General features: G+C 38.6%; 1 protein-coding gene and 3 pseudogenes across 5 annotated transcripts in view; 1 reads left to right on the top strand and 3 right to left on the bottom strand.

Annotated features, from left to right (window-relative positions):
- Positions 1-23,768, bottom strand: part of KCNH7 (potassium voltage-gated channel subfamily H member 7) — a 334,323-nt gene that overhangs the window by 193,322 nt on the left and 117,233 nt on the right. The gene's annotated exons all lie outside the window — the stretch shown is intronic.
- Positions 1,440-1,557, bottom strand: LOC142098758 (5S ribosomal RNA; annotated as a pseudogene).
- On the bottom strand, positions 6,854-6,971 carry LOC142098718 (5S ribosomal RNA; annotated as a pseudogene).
- On the top strand, positions 12,193-12,310 carry LOC142098757 (5S ribosomal RNA; annotated as a pseudogene).

The following is a 23,768-nucleotide window of genomic DNA, read 5'->3' as shown; positions in this document are numbered from 1 at the left end:
TGCTAACATTTATTAAAATACAATAAAATTACAATAGAAGTATGATCATGTGTTGCCATACATAAATGGATAAAATAACGATATGAGTATTACCAATACTAACAATTTGATTAATGACAATATTGATGCGGTCTACACATTAATATACATATAGGTTAACAACCTACTGTATATTAGCAGGTATAACTTTATATAATAAAACAGTCGATGACAATAAATGACAGTGATATTCTCTTTCAAAACCGTCCATAAAACACAGTCCTAATTTCTTTGGTTAATGACACATGTTGCTGGAGATAAAACCTTGTATGATATCAGGATATAATTAACAGTCCCCGTGAAGGTTGGAAACTTCCGAAACAAAAGGAGTATCCGTCACGCTTGGCATCAATACATCAGCTATGAGGAATGGATTAGGCTCTTAAAATGTGTTAGTCCATGCGATATGAAATGATACTTGCGGTTTGTAGTTGGAATGAGTGTAGGTCCAGAATGCGCGGTGAATCCAATAGTATGTCCCGATGTCCCGTAGTCAAAATACTAATAACAACTTGTCCCAACCGAAAAAGGAATAATGAAAAAGAGAAAAAGGAGAAAAAAAGGGGGGGAGATGGATCAGCAGCGGGTGATCACGCCGCTGCTGTTAGCGGCTGTCGATGCGTTCCACTGTGGAGCGCAAACACACTTCCGGTATTGACGTCACTTCCGGATATTGCTTTGGGCCAATAGAGTGATAGTGGGTGGAGTGCCAACGCGTTTCGTCCTGCTCCGGACTTTCTCAAGGGCTATTGTGAACGTCTATGGTCCTGTGATTTAAATATGCTGGGGTTGAACCTGATAGGTTCCCAGATCTTTAGTGCCCCAGTCTTTGTTTTCGTATAATACAGCTCATTATGCACACAATGAATGCGGTATATTTATGCTTTTAATAGTCACTTCTGTCAGCATGATATTATACTGTCTTATATGTATCCTCAAAATACATGCAGCATTAAACAGTGTGCATTGTCATATTGTAATTGTCACAAGTTACCTCATTTCAATGATATTAATACATGAGTTAAATGAAAACATATATAGAAATAAATATATAGACATATAAACATTGAATGTACAACAGAGATTCTTTTGTAAACAGATTCTGTTTGCAATAGCATAAGGAAACCATTTTTTATATATAGATGACAAGATATGGGAATAACCGTGATCCTTAAGGGCTTAATGGTATATATATTTTGCACATGCTAATTATGATAGCTCATAATAAAGATTAGGGGAACAAATATGAAAATTGAGGGAACAAGTATAATAATTGACAGTGATAAGATGACATTTAGGAGGATCCCATGTTCTATAATCTGATTCCTCTTTGGAATCCACTTTTGTTTTTGGTCTGGGTGTAGTGCAGATAGCACTGGAAAGCGTGAGGGAAGGGGAGGAACCTACAGCACCGGGTATTCATAGGTAGTCTCCTATCCCATTACTTACCTGGCCCTCTCTGCTTGGCTTCCAAGGTCGACTGGGATTGGGCATAACCAGAGAGGTATGGCTGTAAATTTAAATTCCCATTACCCACTTTTACCATGCTCACTGTACACTTACCCATCTATCCAAGTGGAATATGGCAGGAATCTATAGATTCATCACAGAGAAAGGTCAAATTCAATATTGAGACCTTTAGGTGCCAATGTCTTCAGATAATAAATAGCCTTTGTTTCCTCTTTATTTAGATATTTCGTCAGGTTCCCTCCTCTCCAATTTTTATTAATTTTCTTAATTCCAATAAATGACATCCCTTCATATTCACAGTTGTGTGTGTCTTTGAAATGCTTGGACACATGATGGTTTACAAACCCAATAGTTATGTTCCTCAGATGTTCTCTAATCCTTTCTTTTAAGAGTCTAATGGTTCTACCTACGTATTGTTTGCCACAACTACATTGTAGTAGATAGACAACATGCCTACTATTGCAGGTAATGAATTCCTTAATCTGATATGTTTTACCACTGACCTCAGAGTGATACTCTGTGATTGGCCTAGTGCTCCTGCACCTTAATCTTGTGCAGTTCGAGCATTGTCCGCAGTAGTAAAATCCTTTTTTGGTGTTATGTAGCCAGTTACCAATCTTATTTTGTTCTTCTTTAGGGATATAGCTGGAAGTTAGTTTTTGTTTGAAGTCAGGGGCTTTCCTGAAGGACATGCAGGGTTTAGCTGGTAATATGGATCCCAGTATGTCATCCTGTTGCAGAATATACCAATGCTTCTGGATGATTCGTCTAATTTTATCTGATTCCTGGGAATAGTTAGACACAAAGAATATCCTATCATTATTCAGTGTAGTGGATCGTGTAGAATCCTCCTTGCCGCTAATATTTTTGCTTTTATATTTAAGTAACTGACTCCTATCTGTATCCTGAAGTTTGTTAAAGGCTTGGCCAACTATGTGAGGGTCGTACTTCTTGTCAAGAAATTGTTGCTGCATGTCTTTACCTTGTTCAATAAAATCCTCTATTGCTGTGCAGTTACGTCTAACACGAGTGAACTGACTAAATGGTATACTCCGTAGCCAGTTCGGATGATGACTACTATTTGCCAAGATGAAACTGTTGACGTCAACAGCTTTTCGGTATGTTTTTGTCATTAGTTTGTTCTCTTTGATAAAAATCTCAAGGTCTAAAAATTGTACAGATGATTGACTAAAATTAGCCACAAATTTTAACCCAAACTCATTGTTGTTAATATATCCAAGAAATTGAAGCAAGGCTTGTTCTGTCCCTTTCCAAATTACCAAAATATCATCAATGTATCGCCTCCAGAGTACCAGGTTCGCACTCCAGCTATGTTGGGTCCAGATGAATCCGTTCTCCCAATAACTCATATAGAGGTTCGCATAGCTGGGTGCGAACCTGGTACCCATGGCGGTTCCCTGCATCTGCAGGTAGTAGTCCCCCTCATACCAAAAGTAGTTATGATACAAAATGAATTCAATAATAGATAATATGAATTCAACCTGTTGACGGGTGAGACTGGAGTCTGATTCTAAAAAGAATCTGGTGCTAGCCAATCCTAACTCATGCCTGATGACCGTGTAGAGCGATGATACATCGCATGTGACTAACCAATATTCGTTGTTCCACGTAATGTTCTCAAGAAGTTGTAAGATATGTGTGGTGTCCTGCAGATAGGCTTCTTGTGTTTTCACATATGGTTGCAGGAACATATCAACATAGTGAGACAAATTGGCTGTTAGAGACCCGATACCAGATATTATCGGTCTCCCAGGTGGTTTTGTCACATGCTTGTGAATTTTCGGGAGGTAATATATAACAGGGATAATCGGGTCTTTGTTGTGGATGTAATTAAACTCGTTAAGGGTAATAATGCCTCTGTCTAGACCCTGTTTCAATATGTCCTTAAGACTCATAGAAAAGGATGCTGTTGGGTCAGTGTCTAACCGTTGATATGTTGCAGTATCTGATAGCAATCGAGTCAGTTCTGCTACATAATCAGCTCGATCTAAGAGAACAATCCCTCCTCCCTTGTCAGCTGGTTTAATGACCACTGTATCTAGATCTTGTAAGACTTTCAGGGCTTTGCATTCTTCATTAGTAAGATTCATATGTGTATGAGACTTCCTCTCTTTTATTTTTTCTAAATCCGATAATACTAATGTCTCAAATGTTGTGATTTCTTTACTTTTGGATTGCTTTGGATAGAATGTAGAGGGGGGTTTAAGATTCGTATGTTTGTATGGGTCGGTATTTTGCTTCATTGCTGCTTCTGCTGGAGTTTTAGCATAGTATCTCTTAAGGGTCAATTTCCTGACATATTTGTGAATGTCTATAAAGGTTTCAAACTTATTCAGTCTATTAGTGGGGGCAAACTTAAGGCCTTTGTTTAATACACTAGTTTCGTGTGATGTAAGTATATGGCCACTGAGGTTAAATATTCCTATCGGGGAGATGTTGTGTTCTTTTCCTCTCTGTTTGCGTCCATGACCACCTCTTCTACCTCTTCTAATTGTTCTGATTTTCTTTTTAGCGTTTGTAGTCTCGTGTTGTTCTGGCTCAGACCTAGGAACCTTGGGCCCAGTCCTAAAAAATGACTAATTTGGGTCAGGGGATTTGAGGGATCAATATGTATATCCCCTGTATCTGTATTATCCTGGTCTGATTTAGACAATGGTGTAGAATACAAAGTATGGTCATGTTCTCTGATCAGGATAGGTGTATCTAAATGGGATCTGGCGGGTATCTTCAATGGAGTATCAATATCAGTAGTAGAAACTGAATGTGTCGTGATATCATGTAGCCACCCTTGCTCGAATGACTGCATAGCTAGCTTACAGTAATCAGAATTTGATATACTGCATGTGGTGTTAGATGAATCACTAACACCAGTATTATTCCCGTTTCCATTCTCTGTAGTCATCGGTATGGTGTTGGTATCATGATGTATCAGTGTCATATATTGTTGATATGTGAGACCTAGTTTTTTGTATGGTAATCTCTTATTGGACTTACCCTTATCAAATATTCCAGAAATTGGTGTTACGAGAATGGCTTTGTTTTGGGATTTTTTGTATTGTCCCTGTGTTCTGGATTGTCTCTGTGTTCTAGGTTTAACCTGTGTTCTAGATTTTTCCTGTGTTCTAGGTTTAACCCCAAATCTGTCGCGAACATATTTTGATTTTTTCTTGTCTATGATCTCTGTTTCTTTTCTATCCAACCTTGTTTTCATGACTGTAATTAGGTTTAGATAAACAGGATCATCTTTAAGGGAATTAAGATCCTGATCTATTGATGTAATATCGTTCTCTAATTGTTTTAAATGCTTCTTGTGTTGATCCATTAGTAATATCATCAATTTTTCGGAGCAATGATCCAATATTGCCTGCCATTGTTCCATGAACTTCGTATTGTTCCTATAACTGGATGCGGGTTTTTTAATTTTAAGGCCTCTAGGTATCAGATGTTCTTTTTGGTATTGTTCCATGTAAAATATGTCCCACCACACCCGCATTTCTTTCTGTAATAATCTATCAAATTCTTAAAGTCGAAGACAATGGTTAGTACCCTTGCCATTTGTAGAGATGAGATGTTGATTATTAGATAGTGTCAATAGTAAGGACTTATCCTCCCGCTTTTTCCTTAAGCCTAAAGGGTCATTGAATTGAATGTTAGTCATTTTGAATTAAATTAAAGATAAGAGTGCTGCAGATTCCTAGGATTAAAAGCAAAATATTATAATGTGGAACCGCGCTCTCCTACCAAGGTCTGTGAGAGCTGCACCTGCTAAGGGTATCCCTCCCTTTAGATTAAATCCAAAATTTTATAATGCTGGGCGCTCATCAATTGATTATCAAGAAGTGCAGATCTAATATTCTATTGATGTCGTAAAGCCAATGATTATTTGCTAACATTTATTAAAATACAATAAAATTACAATAGAAGTATGATCATGTGTTGCCATACATAAATGGATAAAATAACGATATGAGTATTACCAATACTAACAATTTGATTAATGACAATATTGATGCGGTCTACACATTAATATACATATAGGTTAACAACCTACTGTATATTAGCAGGTATAACTTTATATAATAAAACAGTCGATGACAATAAATGACAGTGATATTCTCTTTCAAAACCGTCCATAAAACACAGTCCTAATTTCTTTGGTTAATGACACATGTTGCTGGAGATAAAACCTTGTATGATATCAGGATATAATTAACAGTCCCCATGAAGGTTGGAAACTTCCGAAACAAAAGGAGTATCCGTCACGCTTGGCATCAATACATCAGCTATGAGGAATGGATTAGGCTCTTAAAATGTGTTAGTCCATGCGATATGAAATGATACTTGCGGTTTGTAGTTGGAATGAGTGTAGGTCCAGAATGCGCGGTGAATCCAATAGTATGTCCCGATGTCCCGTAGTCAAAATACTAATAACAACTTGTCCCAACCGAAAAAGGAATAATGAAAAAGAGAAAAAGGAGAAAAAAAGGGGGGGAGATGGATCAGCAGCGGGTGATCACGCCGCTGCTGTTAGCGGCTGTCGATGCGTTCCACTGTGGAGCGCAAACACACTTCCGGTATTGACGTCACTTCCGGATATTGCTTTGGGCCAATAGAGTGATAGTGGGTGGAGTGCCAACGCGTTTCGTCCTGCTCCGGACTTTCTCAAGGGCTATTGTGAACGTCTATGGTCCTGTGATTTAAATATGCTGGGGTTGAACCTGATAGGTTCCCAGATCTTTAGTGCCCCAGTCTTTGTTTTCGTATAATACAGCTCATTATGCACACAATGAATGCGGTATATTTATGCTTTTAATAGTCACTTCTGTCAGCATGATATTATACTGTCTTATATGTATCCTCAAAATACATGCAGCATTAAACAGTGTGCATTGTCATATTGTAATTGTCACAAGTTACCTCATTTCAATGATATTAATACATGAGTTAAATGAAAACATATATAGAAATAAATATATAGACATATAAACATTGAATGTACAACAGAGATTCTTTTGTAAACAGATTCTGTTTGCAATAGCATAAGGAAACCATTTTTTATATATAGATGACAAGATATGGGAATAACCGTGATCCTTAAGGGCTTAATGGTATATATATTTTGCACATGCTAATTATGATAGCTCATAATAAAGATTAGGGGAACAAATATGAAAATTGAGGGAACAAGTATAATAATTGACAGTGATAAGATGACATTTAGGAGGATCCCATGTTCTATAATCTGATTCCTCTTTGGAATCCACTTTTGTTTTTGGTCTGGGTGTAGTGCAGATAGCACTGGAAAGCGTGAGGGAAGGGGAGGAACCTACAGCACCGGGTATTCATAGGTAGTCTCCTATCCCATTACTTACCTGGCCCTCTCTGCTTGCCTTCCAAGGTCGACTGGGATTGGGCATAACCAGAGAGGTATGGCTGTAAATTTAAATTCCCATTACCCACTTGTACCATGCTCACTGTACACTTACCCATCTATCCAAGTGGAATATGGCAGGAATCTATAGATTCATCACAGAGAAAGGTCAAATTCAATATTGAGACCTTTAGGTGCCAATGTCTTCAGATAATAAATAGCCTTTGTTTCCTCTTTATTTAGATATTTCGTCAGGTTCCCTCCTCTCCAATTTTTATTAATTTTCAAACAGAATCTGTTTACAAAAGAATCTCTGTTGTACATTCAATGCTTATATGTCTATATATTTATTTCTATATATGTTTTCATTTAACTCATGTATTAATATCATTGAAATGAGGTAACTTGTGACAATTACAATATGACAATGCACACTGTTTAATGCTGCATGTATTTTGAGGATACATATAAGACAGTATAATATCATGCTGACAGAAGTGACTATTAAAAGCATAAATATACCGCATTCATTGTGTGCATAATGAGCTGTATTATACGAAAACAAAGACTGGGGCACTAAAGATCTGGGAACCTATCAGGTTCAACCCCAGCATATTTAAATCACAGGACCATAGACGTTCACAATAGCCCTTGAGAAAGTCCGGAGCAGGACGAAACGCGTTGGCACTCCACCCACTATCACTCTATTGGCCCAAAGCAATATCCGGAAGTGACGTCAATACCGGAAGTGTGTTTGCGCTCCACAGTGGAACGCATCGACAGCCGCTAACAGCAGCGGCGTGATCACCCGCTGCTGATCCATCTCCCCCCCTTTTTTTCTCCTTTTTCTCTTTTTCATTATTCCTTTTTCGGTTGGGACAAGTTGTTATTAGTATTTTGACTACGGGACATCGGGACATACTATTGGATTCACCGCGCATTCTGGACCTACACTCATTCCAACTACAAACCGCAAGTATCATTTCATATCGCATGGACTAACACATTTTAAGAGCCTAATCCATTCCTCATAGCTGATGTATTGATGCCAAGCGTGACGGATACTCCTTTTGTTTCGGAAGTTTCCAACCTTCACGGGGACTGTTAATTATATCCTGATATCATACAAGGTTTTATCTCCAGCAACATGTGTCATTAACCAAAGAAATTAGGACTGTGTTTTATGGACGGTTTTGAAAGAGAATATCACTGTCATTTATTGTCATCGACTGTTTTATTATATAAAGTTATACCTGCTAATATACAGTAGGTTGTTAACCTATATGTATATTAATGTGTAGACCGCATCAATATTGTCATTAATCAAATTGTTAGTATTGGTAATACTCATATCGTTATTTTATCCATTTATGTATGGCAACACATGATCATACTTCTATTGTAATTTTATTGTATTTTAATAAATGTTAGCAAATAATCATTGGCTTTACGACATCAATAGAATATTAGATCTGCACTTCTTGATAATCAATTGATGAGCGCCCAGCATTATAAAATTTTGGATTTAATCTAAAGGGAGGGATACCCTTAGCAGGTGCAGCTCTCACAGACCTTGGTAGGAGAGCGCGGTTCCACATTATAATATTTTGCTTTTAATCCTAGGAATCTGCAGCACTCTTATCTTTAATTTAATTCAAAATGACTAACATTCAATTCAATGACCCTTTAGGCTTAAGGAAAAAGCGGGAGGATAAGTCCTTACTATTGACACTATCTAATAATCAACATCTCATCTCTACAAATGGCAAGGGTACTAACCATTGTCTTCGACTTTAAGAATTTGATAGATTATTACAGAAAGAAATGCGGGTGTGGTGGGACATATTTTACATGGAACAATACCAAAAAGAACATCTGATACCTAGAGGCCTTAAAATTAAAAAACCCGCATCCAGTTATAGGAACAATACGAAGTTCATGGAACAATGGCAGGCAATATTGGATCATTGCTCCGAAAAATTGATGATATTACTAATGGATCAACACAAGAAGCATTTAAAACAATTAGAGAACGATATTACATCAATAGATCAGGATCTTAATTCCCTTAAAGATGATCCTGTTTATCTAAACCTAATTACAGTCATGAAAACAAGGTTGGATAGAAAAGAAACAGAGATCATAGACAAGAAAAAATCAAAATATGTTCGCGACAGATTTGGGGTTAAACCTAGAACACAGGAAAAATCTAGAACACAGGTTAAACCTAGAACACAGAGACAATCCAGAACACAGGGACAATACAAAAAATCCCAAAACAAAGCCATTCTCGTAACACCAATTTCTGGAATATTTGATAAGGGTAAGTCCAATAAGAGATTACCATACAAAAAACTAGGTCTCACATATCAACAATATATGACACTGATACATCATGATACCAACACCATACCGATGACTACAGAGAATGGAAACGGGAATAATACTGGTGTTAGTGATTCATCTAACACCACATGCAGTATATCAAATTCTGATTACTGTAAGCTAGCTATGCAGTCATTCGAGCAAGGGTGGCTACATGATATCACGACACATTCAGTTTCTACTACTGATATTGATACTCCATTGAAGATACCCGCCAGATCCCATTTAGATACACCTATCCTGATCAGAGAACATGACCATACTTTGTATTCTACACCATTGTCTAAATCAGACCAGGATAATACAGATACAGGGGATATACATATTGATCCCTCAAATCCCCTGACCCAAATTAGTCATTTTTTAGGACTGGGCCCTAAGGTTCCTAGGTCTGAGCCAGAACAACACGAGACTACAAACGCTAAAAAGAAAATCAGAACAATTAGAAGAGGTAGAAGAGGTGGTCATGGACGCAAACAGAGAGGAAAAGAACACAACATCTCCCCGATAGGAATATTTAACCTCAGTGGCCATATACTTACATCACACGAAACTAGTGTATTAAACAAAGGCCTTAAGTTTGCCCCCACTAATAGACTGAATAAGTTTGAAACCTTTATAGACATTCACAAATATGTCAGGAAATTGACCCTTAAGAGATACTATGCTAAAACTCCAGCAGAAGCAGCAATGAAGCAAAATACCGACCCATACAAACATACGAATCTTAAACCCCCCTCTACATTCTATCCAAAGCAATCCAAAAGTAAAGAAATCACAACATTTGAGACATTAGTATTATCGGATTTAGAAAAAATAAAAGAGAGGAAGTCTCATACACATATGAATCTTACTAATGAAGAATGCAAAGCCCTGAAAGTCTTACAAGATCTAGATACAGTGGTCATTAAACCAGCTGACAAGGGAGGAGGGATTGTTCTCTTAGATCGAGCTGATTATGTAGCAGAACTGACTCGATTGCTATCAGATACTGCAACATATCAACGGTTAGACACTGACCCAACAGCATCCTTTTCTATGAGTCTTAAGGACATATTGAAACAGGGTCTAGACAGAGGCATTATTACCCTTAACGAGTTTAATTACATCCACAACAAAGACCCGATTATCCCTGTTATATATTACCTCCCGAAAATTCACAAGCATGTGACAAAACCACCTGGGAGACCGATAATATCTGGTATCGGGTCTCTAACAGCCAATTTGTCTCACTATGTTGATATGTTCCTGCAACCATATGTGAAAACACAAGAAGCCTATCTGCAGGACACCACACATATCTTACAACTTCTTGAGAACATTACGTGGAACAACGAATATTGGTTAGTCACATGCGATGTATCATCGCTCTACACGGTCATCAGGCATGAGTTAGGATTGGCTAGCACCAGATTCTTTTTAGAATCAGACTCCAGTCTCACCCGTCAACAGGTTGAATTCATATTATCTATTATTGAATTCATTTTGTATCATAACTACTTTTGGTATGAGGGGGACTACTACCTGCAGATGCAGGGAACCGCCATGGGTACCAGGTTCGCACCCAGCTATGCGAACCTCTATATGAGTTATTGGGAGAACGGATTCATCTGGACCCAACATAGCTGGAGTGCGAACCTGGTACTCTGGAGGCGATACATTGATGATATTTTGGTAATTTGGAAAGGGACAGAACAAGCCTTGCTTCAATTTCTTGGATATATTAACAACAATGAGTTTGGGTTAAAATTTGTGGCTAATTTTAGTCAATCATCTGTACAATTTTTAGACCTTGAGATTTTTATCAAAGAGAACAAACTAATGACAAAAACATACCGAAAAGCTGTTGACGTCAACAGTTTCATCTTGGCAAATAGTAGTCATCATCCGAACTGGCTACGGAGTATACCATTTAGTCAGTTCACTCGTGTTAGACGTAACTGCACAGCAATAGAGGATTTTATTGAACAAGGTAAAGACATGCAGCAACAATTTCTTGACAAGAAGTACGACCCTCACATAGTTGGCCAAGCCTTTAACAAACTTCAGGATACAGATAGGAGTCAGTTACTTAAATATAAAAGCAAAAATATTAGCGGCAAGGAGGATTCTACACGATCCACTACACTGAATAATGATAGGATATTCTTTGTGTCTAACTATTCCCAGGAATCAGATAAAATTAGACGAATCATCCAGAAGCATTGGTATATTCTGCAACAGGATGACATACTGGGATCCATATTACCAGCTAAACCCTGCATGTCCTTCAGGAAAGCCCCTGACTTCAAACAAAAACTAACTTCCAGCTATATCCCTAAAGAAGAACAAAATAAGATTGGTAACTGGCTACATAACACCAAAAAAGGATTTTACTACTGCGGACAATGCTCGAACTGCACAAGATTAAGGTGCATGAGCACTAGGCCAATCACAGAGTATCACTCTGAGGTCAGTGGTAAAACATATCAGATTAAGGAATTCATTACCTGCAATAGTAGGCATGTTGTCTATCTACTACAATGTAGTTGTGGCAAACAATACGTAGGTAGAACCATTAGACTCTTAAAAGAAAGGATTAGAGAACATCTGAGGAACATAACTATTGGGTTTGTAAACCATCATGTGTCCAAGCATTTCAAAGACACACACAACTGTGAATATGAAGGGATGTCATTTATTGGAATTAAGAAAATTAATAAAAATTGGAGAGGAGGGAACCTGACGAAATATCTAAATAAAGAGGAAACAAAGGCTATTTATTATCTGAAGACATTGGCACCTAAAGGTCTCAATATTGAATTTGACCTTTCTCTGTGATGAATCTATAGATTCCTGCCATATTCCACTTGGATAGATGGGTAAGTGTACAGTGAGCATGGTACAAGTGGGTAATGGGAATTTAAATTTACAGCCATACCTCTCTGGTTATGCCCAATCCCAGTCGACCTTGGAAGCCAAGCAGAGAGGGCCAGGTAAGTAATGGGATAGGAGACTACCTATGAATACCCGGTGCTGTAGGTTCCTCCCCTTCCCTCACGCTTTCCAGTGCTATCTGCACTACACCCAGACCAAAAACAAAAGTGGATTCCAAAGAGGAATCAGATTATAGAACATGGGATCCTCCTAAATGTCATCTTATCACTGTCAATTATTATACTTGTTCCCTCAATTTTCATATTTGTTCCCCTAATCTTTATTATGAGCTATCATAATTAGCATGTGCAAAATATATATACCATTAAGCCCTTAAGGATCACGGTTATTCCCATATCTTGTCATCTATATATAAAAAATGGTTTCCTTATGCTATTGCAAACAGAATCTGTTTACAAAAGAATCTCTGTTGTACATTCAATGTTTATATGTCTATATATTTATTTCTATATATGTTTTCATTTAACTCATGTATTAATATCATTGAAATGAGGTAACTTGTGACAATTACAATATGACAATGCACACTGTTTAATGCTGCATGTATTTTGAGGATACATATAAGACAGTATAATATCATGCTGACAGAAGTGACTATTAAAAGCATAAATATACCGCATTCATTGTGTGCATAATGAGCTGTATTATACGAAAACAAAGACTGGGGCACTAAAGATCTGGGAACCTATCAGGTTCAACCCCAGCATATTTAAATCACAGGACCATAGACGTTCACAATAGCCCTTGAGAAAGTCCGGAGCAGGACGAAACGCGTTGGCACTCCACCCACTATCACTCTATTGGCCCAAAGCAATATCCGGAAGTGACGTCAATACCGGAAGTGTGTTTGCGCTCCACAGTGGAACGCATCGACAGCCGCTAACAGCAGCGGCGTGATCACCCGCTGCTGATCCATCTCCCCCCCTTTTTTTCTCCTTTTTCTCTTTTTCATTATTCCTTTTTCGGTTGGGACAAGTTGTTATTAGTATTTTGACTACGGGACATCGGGACATACTATTGGATTCACCGCGCATTCTGGACCTACACTCATTCCAACTACAAACCGCAAGTATCATTTCATATCGCATGGACTAACACATTTTAAGAGCCTAATCCATTCCTCATAGCTGATGTATTGATGCCAAGCGTGACGGATACTCCTTTTGTTTCGGAAGTTTCCAACCTTCACGGGGACTGTTAATTATATCCTGATATCATACAAGGTTTTATCTCCAGCAACATGTGTCATTAACCAAAGAAATTAGGACTGTGTTTTATGGACGGTTTTGAAAGAGAATATCACTGTCATTTATTGTCATCGACTGTTTTATTATATAAAGTTATACCTGCTAATATACAGTAGGTTGTTAACCTATATGTATATTAATGTGTAGACCGCATCAATATTGTCATTAATCAAATTGTTAGTATTGGTAATACTCATATCGTTATTTTATCCATTTATGTATGGCAACACATGATCATACTTCTATTGTAATTTTATTGTATTTTAATAAATGTTAGCAAATAATCATTGGCTTTACGACATCAATAGAATATTAGATCTGCACTTCTTGATAATCAATTGATGAGCGCCCAGCATTATAAAATTTTGAATATCCGTTTTCTGGCTAAAAGATCTTACTTATTTGAATAAGTAAATAATTACTGCTCTGATAATGTCATACACACACATGATCATCAAGTGTATCTCTGGTCACCACAAGGAGCACTGCTAAAGAATTTAATTTGGAGAGAAATGGCATGGAAGGCGTCTGGGAAAGACACATGGAATTTTAAGATATATAGGCTATTAAGGTGTTGCGCTCCAAATGACTGAAGGAACCCTTTCATTTTAGCAAACGCTAAAGATCCAAGCATTCAGAATAATAGATTACTTCCAGTTATTCATGCATTCCATTACCTGCTACATCACAATATTAAGCCTTCTATCGATCTCAGCAGTGAGCAGGAAAAGGCGCTACCACAGTAATAGTCTGAATGTTTTCCTTTACCACACAAGTATTTACAAGAGAACTGTTTGAGGATGAAGCAGAGATGCATTGTTCTGTAAATTTGTGAATGGAGAGAGGTTGTAGAGGAATATTGTGCATCAGTACTGTAATGGATATCTAAGGGATTGGATTAAAAGGGGGGATTTGGGTTTCATTAGTCCCAGTTGTTTCTCATGGGGAGAATAACCGTCAATAGAGAGATAATTCCTCCATTATGTAAGAGCACTAAGAAACTCAATGAGCAGTTCACAAACTTTATTAGCAATTATTTGAAATGCTGAGAAATGCAGGAACGTGAACCAATGAATGCACTAAATCTCTGTGTGTAGAAGTAAGATTAAGGCTATTTGTACTGGCTCTTCCACTGGCTACGCCAACAAATGGCTGCATGGGCAAACATGGAGGAAAGAGTGGAAATGCACTCCTCTTTCCTAAATATGTGCCTTGATACATTGACCCCATAGTGTTCTTTACCCTGCTGCTCTGAGTGGAACATAAGTCCATTGTGTGACGTAAAAATGCGCTTTGATGCACTGTGCATTTTGAGATGTGCAAAAACCCTTGCGCCAGAAGAAATAGTTGGGGTGTGTTCCCATGCAGTACAGTGAGGATGTTCACTCTGGAGTTAAGTACCCCCCTTAGAGATGTATCTTATGGCTCATCTTTTAGGAGATGTATCTTTAGCCAATGAGCCTGGTGCAACTTTACATGTTGATGATGCCTGCCCTAGATCGTATTTATAAAAAATAAATACATGAATATATATGTACAACAATATCCCAAAATCAGCACCAGTGCTGTATGGTTCCCACTAAAGCGTGGGATCATCAAGTTGAAGTGTTAGCCATTGTCAGCATGGAATACTCCCACTATTTCAGGGAAGCTGCAATGTGGGGTCCCACCCGGGAAGATCCTTGGCAAAATTTTCACTACAAGAGAGATATGTTCCTTTATAAATACAACACACACTGTCTGACAAGCTGTAGAACCCTGTATGAAAAGCAACAGCTTTGATTTGTGTAACCACTAAAAATAATTAATGTCTAACGGTCCTTTAATGTACTACTTAATGGTGACAGCTCAACATCAATTGATTACTTTCCTTGGAATGTTTGAAAATTAACTACTTATGTTATTTGCATTTATATAATTAACCGCTCCTATTTGTATTGACACGTGCACATGATCAAAGTTCTGCTATATACTGTATATATATTTCATCCAAGCCAAATTATTTCTAATATGGAAATTTCTTTTAAATATTTCAGCGTGGATTGTCTTGATTTAAGAAAAAAAATTGTTAAAGTGTTTCTGCTGCTGGGAAATAAGAATATCTGCATTAGCATGTAGTGCCGTAGATTAATGTCTTCCGGTGGGTCCACTGTTAGTCATACAGTCTTTCAGTACGTAATTCAAAAATAAGCTTTATATTTATTTTAATGGGGTGGAAATTGCATTTACTTACAATGTTTATTCTCAAAGGAAAATAATACGATAAGTGTAATATGCAGCTCAATTCTCTTTAACAGCATAGTCTTATGACGGTAAAAACCAAGTGAAACTTTTAGATATGGAGTCTAGTCTATGTCAAACATATAAACCTACAGCTAGGATAAAAAGATGTAATCGGATGCCTCTAGTCACCACGGGTAAATTTCAGCCTGGAAGCTATCCGTGAATTCTGACGTTAGCCAATGGCCTGCACCAGTCAGTACCAATAGTCTCCAGGCTTGTAAAGGTGTCCTGTATGACACTTCTGTGTCAGTTGTACAATTTTAACTCTAACAGATATCTTGGGTACCCTAATGCAAATGAAAATCACAAAATGCAAGAGTAAGAGTAGCGCATCTAACAAAACTGTGAAACAGTTTTATTTTATGAATTTTTACTTTTGCAATTAACACATGTACTAACATCCCTCCCAACTATTCCCAATGTATATGGTGGAACGCGTGAGCAACACTTTCAATTCCAATCTACTAACACTTTAAGACCAACCCTATTACTAATGTAAATGTTAGAGTTTTCCTCTTAAATATAACTTGGTTTAGCCTAATTTACATCTAAATGAATGAATGATGTCTTTATTAAATCCAGCACTTTGGTGTATTTGAAGATTTCTATTATATTGGACAATTTGTGCTATTAAGAGTATAAGATGTGATCCAATGTCTGCACTCAGACATGGGGTCTTGCTTAATAATTTAAGCATGACAATCCTGATTCTAATGAACTTTTGTCCCGACTGCCCTGTTGCGATGAACGGGTGCTGGAGGCAGTGGTATATTTAGAGGAGGAGCATCGTCACACTGGACGGGGTATGGTGTTATGACATAAGTTACATAATTAAATCCCACCAGTCCCCATCTTATTGACCTATCGTTCGCATCATCCTGAGAGGAGGCATGGCGTATAAATAAATAAATAAAATTCCCTATCCACTTAGATAATCATTGGACTAAGCGCAGTTAAACTTGTCTAGGTATTAGCAGGAAGGAGGTAAAGTTGCTGGCAAGAATATAGTTTGCCGTAGGTACCAGGACTTGGTAAGCCATCTCTACATGCTTCATACTCAAAGTATGTATCATATTCAAGCTTGCCACAACTGATTAAATCACCATAACCAAAGAAATATAAAAGGACTTGAATTTTGCACCAGCTGTGAGCTGGTGGAGACGGGGTCACGTCTTATACGTTTAATGGGACACATTCCAATTCCAGTTGTACTTTGGTGCAGAAGTGCATTTCAAGATGCACTTAACACAATGTAGAAAAAAAAACTTGAAGCACACAAAAGCGATATATATATTGAAGTCAATCCCGTGTCCTCTTACTCACATGATTCTTTTAAGCAATAAGTGAGGGTATACTAAGCGGGTTTTTTTAAAAGAAAAGCTTAAAGACTTTTTGTAATGAAAGGGATGGTACTAAAGAGCTAGAAGTTTGGAATTTGATGTATGATTTACACTTTTACACAGTGCGCCTGTTCAGAGGCTTCACACAAGCCAAACTGCACTTCTACCGTACCTTCCTGAGAGTAGACTTACACCTCTATGTGGACTAGGCGGGCCGTCCAAGCGCACCAGTTGGAAACCCTAATATTTGTGGTGTGTATCCAGTGACATTAGTAACTAAGGTCCATTGTATTCTTGTTGCTGGCAATGAATCACCCTACATTCCAGTAGTAAATATTACAAGTTATTTCCATATGTACTATGCAGGGTTGCCAACCCTTAGTATATTTTTTGCAAAAATATTTTTAACAGTTTTTACTCACAACTATAATGCTGTAGCCATACTTGTCCCCGGTGACTTAAACCATCCTTAATTTACTTTAGGGGGTATATTACCCATATCACTATTAGTTCAATAGCAACCAATCAACAATATGTTTTGATAAGTCTAGTTCAAGTTCAACTAATGAATGGGAATAACTGATTGGTTGCTATGTTTTATCCCCATTGCATCTATGTTATCAATGTAGCAAAGCAGTTTATAGTTTTGAACTCTAGAACTATTAACCGCAAATGCAACTTCTAAACCTCCTGGCTTGAGTCGCAATTGTGGAAGCATGCCTTTACTGTGCATGGCCAAGGATTGCCCGCCTTTCTGCTCACGCATTCCGCCTCACCATGTGTGCTGAGTTGTAAGTGTAAAATGCGTTAAAATCTGGATATGGACATAGGCGTGCTTTTTTTGGGTGTTCATTTGCAGCACTGAAATACTTCTCTTAAGAGAAACAAACAGTTCTTCATGAGCCCCAATGTCAGCCTATTAGTTCAGTTTTGTTAGCTAGCAGCACTAAAAGGATTAGTAATCACAAATAGGATTTATTGACTTCTACTGATCCTGAAGAAACAGAGCCATTTTTATTTAGGTATAATGAGCAAAGATAAGCAAACCTTCACGTAATGCCTATTGTCCCCGAGAGATAAATATAATATATTGTTCTGAGTAGTTTTGGTAAAAACATACTAACATTTACAATAAGGTACATTCTCTAATTACAGCAACATTTCACTAACAGCAATTTATAATAAATAACTGATGCCTTTTTACTGACAAAGCGAAACAAGACACTGTAATTACACAGCTGACGCACTTTCCTCTAACTCGTTCTAAGCATAATACATGGGAAACAAATTAAGTGGATTTAGAAATAATGTTTTTTTTAATGTCTCATAGAGAATAAAGGATTGTATGGGTACAGGTGCGCCTGCTTGTCGTACACCCATTTCACATTCCTTCAAACTGTCCTTGGAAAATCCATTTGTACTTTTCTGTGTAAATTCTTTTTGAAACCATACTTGTCTACTTTTTGGCGCTCCTCTAAAGGAGAACCCGCGGAGGAGATTGAAGAGGCAAGTGCAGGGGAGTAGTGACATTGTTTGTGTCGTCCTGGCCTCGACTCCAGGTGCGCAATGCCGCAATTCTTTTCATCGTGCGGTGGGGGGTGGGTCCATACTGAGGCAATTTGCAACAAAATTAGCCGCCCTAGGGAAGTATTCAGGATCTGGGAGGATGCCCTGCTCTTCCGGAAGTCTCCCAGACATTCTGGGAGAGTAGGTTAGTATGCATGAAAATGTATATGGTGAAACGCGTGACACATCACTTTAAGTTCCAACAAAGTAACACTTTAAGACCACCCATTTTATTAATTTAAATGTTTCAGTCTTCCTCTTAAATGTAACTCGGTTTAGGCCAAAATTGAGGGCAACTGCATTGCTTGCAGGTATGGGTAAATTGCCATGTGCATGTGGATGACTTAGGAAAAAGAATCACACTTTAATGGAGATAAAAATAGTTAGGGAATACCTTTACAGACTGTGAATTAGAGCTTTCTGAGACAGAAACACTGTATCTGATTACCAAGGTACAAGATTAATGGGTTCCAAATGTTTCATGAATGTAGTTGTTTTGTTGTACAAAGGTAGATCTGTGCGCTTAAAATCCATGTATCTTTCTCTGTTTTATATGCTTGGCTCTATAAAGGACTTTAATTGGTACAACCTTGTAATACATTTCTACCATCGATTAATCCTCTCTAACCTCACCTGCAGAGTACTCAGGGTATGTGATTAATGATATACTATACTTGAATGGTAACCATAGTAACAAAGAATCATGTCCTACTCAGTGAAATTGGGTCACATGGGCATGTGATTGATAGGGGCGGAGCTTTAAGTGACCTTACTCAGCAATTGTTATTTTCTCTGGGTGTATATGATGAATGGCTCAATGTATATTGAGTTGTACAAAAAACTAGCTTTGGGACACATTTAATGTTAAAGGCATTTAATGGAACTATTCCAAGAGACACTTTGCTGCCTTGACAGCTGCATCTAAGCACATCAAGCACAGTAGTGTCTAGGTGAGCATTAATTTACTACAATTACCATCAAGATAGTTTATTCACCTTCGTTATAATGTAATGCTTTGCACTTTAAACGCAAGATATAGTAACATATAAAGTCTATGAACTATGAATATATAATGAAAATTGCATTTAGTATATTGAAAATGAGAATTTATATTGCTCAATTCTGAAAATCCTGTCACAATCTTTAAAACCATATCTAACCCTAGTCACTAGAAAAAGTTGACAACTATGGTCAAACACGTTGTTCACCTTCAGATAGATTTATCGTTTTGTACATGTGCTCCAGCAAGTATTGCTTTGCTGTATTTTTTTTTTGCAGTGTTTAGCCATATATTGATATAATTAGTCATATTCTTATTGGCTATGGATATGACACAACTCTATTCTCTGCAACAGATACACCCAGAGAGCAGCTTTGTGTCACAAATGGCAACAAGACTCTGATTATATAAAAACACAACTGAAAAGCACAAAAGGAAGCTGAAAATAATAATAAAAAAAGCAATGTGTATATAGTATGTGTCAGTAACATCATACTTCTGAATTTTGTGGAATCATCCCAAACTCCTGAAAGAGTAGGCCATCCAGCTAATCTTACTTGAAGTGAGCTGAGTGAATCGAGTGATTATGGCCTTGCCACCCACCGTCATTGGTGTGAGTGGCATCATTGGACAGTGGGCATGGGGCTTTGATGATGTGAATTGCTCCCCTTACTAATATTTGCTATTTAAAGAGTTGGCTGCATGCATGCAGAATTCCCCTTGCATTTTACTAGGTGAATGGGAGAAGTGTAGTAACATAGGGATCAACGATCCTAAAACTTGCTGCAGATTGGACAGCCCGGTTCAACTACACTGCAAGTAAATGGGCATTTATTGATATACTGTTTTGATTTCATATCAATCATATCCACTTAGCTAATTAATAAATTAAATACTAGTAAGAAGACTTGCTTGGCCATGCGCCAGATCACTTTGTTCATGTCCCTGATTCATAGACTACCTTCCCATTAAGCCCCTGGCATGTCTTCTGGGATCCAATGTTACCAGTCTGTGAAGTTTTTGTCCAAATCCATACAGTGCAAGGCTCAGAACAGACTCCCCAGGTCAAGGTTCTGCCCAGCGTACACCAACGGGAGGTCCAACTAGGACCCTAACCCCCCCCCCTAAAACCTGGCCAGGATCCAACAGGACCACCTCGTGTTGGTTTCATCCCAATCGGTGCAGCGGTGTCTGAATGCATAACCGGGCAGTCAAACAGATCAATGATTTTTTATATATACGAGAAAGCATTGCTTAGTTAGTGTCAATTAATATGAAATATAAATGAAAATATAAATATTTATATATATGCACAATAGGTCATCCAAAATGAATGCACACCCATTTTTGGTGGAGAAATGGGATATCATAAATAGCCTAGACTTTTTTTTTGTTAGGGAGGGGGTGGTGCGAGATTTTTTTTTTTTTTTGGGGGGGGGGGGGGGTTGTAACAGGGAGAGTTATAAACTGAAATTCATTTTAAAATTTTAGAGAATAGTTGTTCTTCAAAGTAAAAAGAAAACATGAAAGAAAAGTGTAGTAAGGTTATTAATCTTAATGTATTCCCATGGTAAAGGCTGAAGACAATGATTCCCCCCTTGGGCGGGAGGTAAAGGGTAAGTGAGTAGGAGAGACAAGTCTGCAGGAGTGACAGTCCCCACCACCTTCACCCTCAGTAGTGCTCGTTCATGTGTCCGTCCTGCTGTACAGTTCTGAAGGAAAGTGAAATGAATGACAAAGATGTCTATGGCCCGTTTAAAAAGCCAAGTGGGCCTGGAAATCGAATGTACGGGAACATAAACTGGGGGTGTGAAGGAAGCCGGATTTTAAACTAAGAACAAGATTGTTTTCACCCACCGTGCATATACCTGGTGTGGAAGACGAGGGGGGTGTATCAGCCTAAGGCGGCCTGAACTCTTAATCAGACACTGATGACAGCTTGCTACAAGATAAACAGGAAAGTGTGTTTTTCTAAGCCTTATTTAGACTCTAGGGCAATGATGGCTAACCTGTGACACTCCAGGTGTTGTGAAACTACAAGTCCCAGCATGCTTTGCCAGCTATCAGCTAGTTATCTACTGGCAAAGCATGCTGGGGCTTGTAGTTTCACAACACCTGGAGTTACACAGGTTAGCCATCACTGCTCTAGGGGCACACATACCCACACTCCATTCCTTCTATCCAGACTTGATGCCCTTTTGACTAACCGCTAGCCAAAGGACATTACACCATTGTGAACGAAGGCAGTATCTTGCTACATGCAAATAATATAGTTGAACAAAATTAAAGATGATTTTTTTGTCATAGCCAAAATATTATATTTCGAACAAATCTCAAGGTTCCTAGGTTCAGATTGCCATAAAATGTTCCCATAGCCAGATACATTTACTATGTATTTAAGAAAACATGACATAATATTCTCCTGCTACTAAATATTGCAGCATAAGTTCCAAGTGAATTTTTAGCTATGTTAAAATGTTACATCTGACTTTGAGTCAAGCATGAATGCATTTTACTTGTCTGTACTTTCTTATTTTATAACAGCTCACAGGCGCCAGATGGAGTCTCAGTTTAGCAGTTTATTCGGGAGTTATTTATCTGTTATGCAAATAGAAGCAATGGTACATTTCTTAAAGTGTACCTGCCACCTACAGACTAATGATAATGCAGCTTATCAATGGACCAGGAACTAGTGACGTTATGAGGCACTTGTTTCCTGAATATTGGCCACACGACTGCTAAACAACTGCATCTGTGTCCAGCTTGGTTATGCCCCTGACTGATAGAACTATCACAGAATTAGTTGTTCAGTTGGTAGGACAATCTAATGCATTGCAATAGCATAATGTTTCCTTTCATCTGCTCACCCAGGCTGATATATACATTGGGCGACATTACGCGATGCCGTTCACCATCGATATCAGGTCTGATTCAGTCATACAGTGATTTTGGGCCAATGTGGTCTAAAACTGCTAAAGTAGATGATTAAATTACTATGTGTGGCCTGATTAAAGGGTGTACTCAGCCCAGATATATAGGGGTCTTGTCGGGAAGTGGGTCCTCTACATTTACTACACTAGTCAGAGAGTAATGGGCTCCATCATGATCTGCCTTCTTTGCATTCAGGGAGTGGGGTGACGCAAAGCAGATGACTTTCCGGTGGTACTGATTGGGGCTTAACTTCCTCCTTGACCCTCTCCAATCTGGCTTCTACCCCCTCCACTCCACTGAAACTGCCCTGGCCAAAGTTACTAATACCCCATTCATACTACACCAAAATCCCGGGTTTTTGCCGGGGCGAGCTCAACCGACCCGGGTCTTGGTGCAGTATGAATGGTACAAGTCAAAAATCCCGGGTCTAAAAACCCGGATCTTCTACCCAGGATTTATCGAGTGGTAATTCCCGGGTCGAACCCGGGTCGCCTGCACTATGAATGGTTTTTCAACCCGGGTTGCACAGAAAACAAGCTGATTGGCTGTCTGCCTGTCTCTGGAGGATGATGTCATCGGTGGGAGCCCGTGGAAGAAAAAAAAAACAGTCACCTTTTAATGACATCACCATTTTTTAGCCAATGAAAACTGCTCTGGTGATGACTCCTGCAAATTGCCAGGGCACAGACTTGTGCAGTATGAATGGGGTCAACACGGGAAATTCCCGGGTCCGTGGTGCAGTATGAATGGTGTTTCTGAGCTGGGACGCTCCGAGCCCCGGCAAAAACCCAGCTTGAAAAACCCAGGATATTGCCGGGGCGACAGTATGAAAGCGGTATAATTACCTTATCTCGGCTAAATCTAAAGGTCGCTTCTCACTGTTCATCCTCCTTGACCCCTCTCCCTGGCCTTCGACACTGTTGATCACGCCCTCCTGTTACAGACCCTTCTTTCTCTCAGCGTCCCTGGCTCTGTCCTCACAAGGTTCACCTATTATCTCGCTGACGCTCCTTCTCTGTATCCATTTCTGGGTCACCCTCCCCACCCTCTGCCCTCCCTGTAGGAGTTCATCAGGACTCGGTTCTTGGACCTCTTTTCACTGTATACTACTGCTCTCTCCTATAAGGGTCCTGACACCAGATATGTATCAGCATACGGTGGTTTGCAACTTTTGGAGC

Source organism: Mixophyes fleayi, chromosome 7 (assembly GCF_038048845.1).
Source record: "Mixophyes fleayi isolate aMixFle1 chromosome 7, aMixFle1.hap1, whole genome shotgun sequence".
Lineage (NCBI taxonomy): Eukaryota > Metazoa > Chordata > Amphibia > Anura > Limnodynastidae > Mixophyes > Mixophyes fleayi.
Note: the sequence above shows the minus strand (reverse complement) of the source record. Positions and strands in the feature narration are given on the sequence as shown.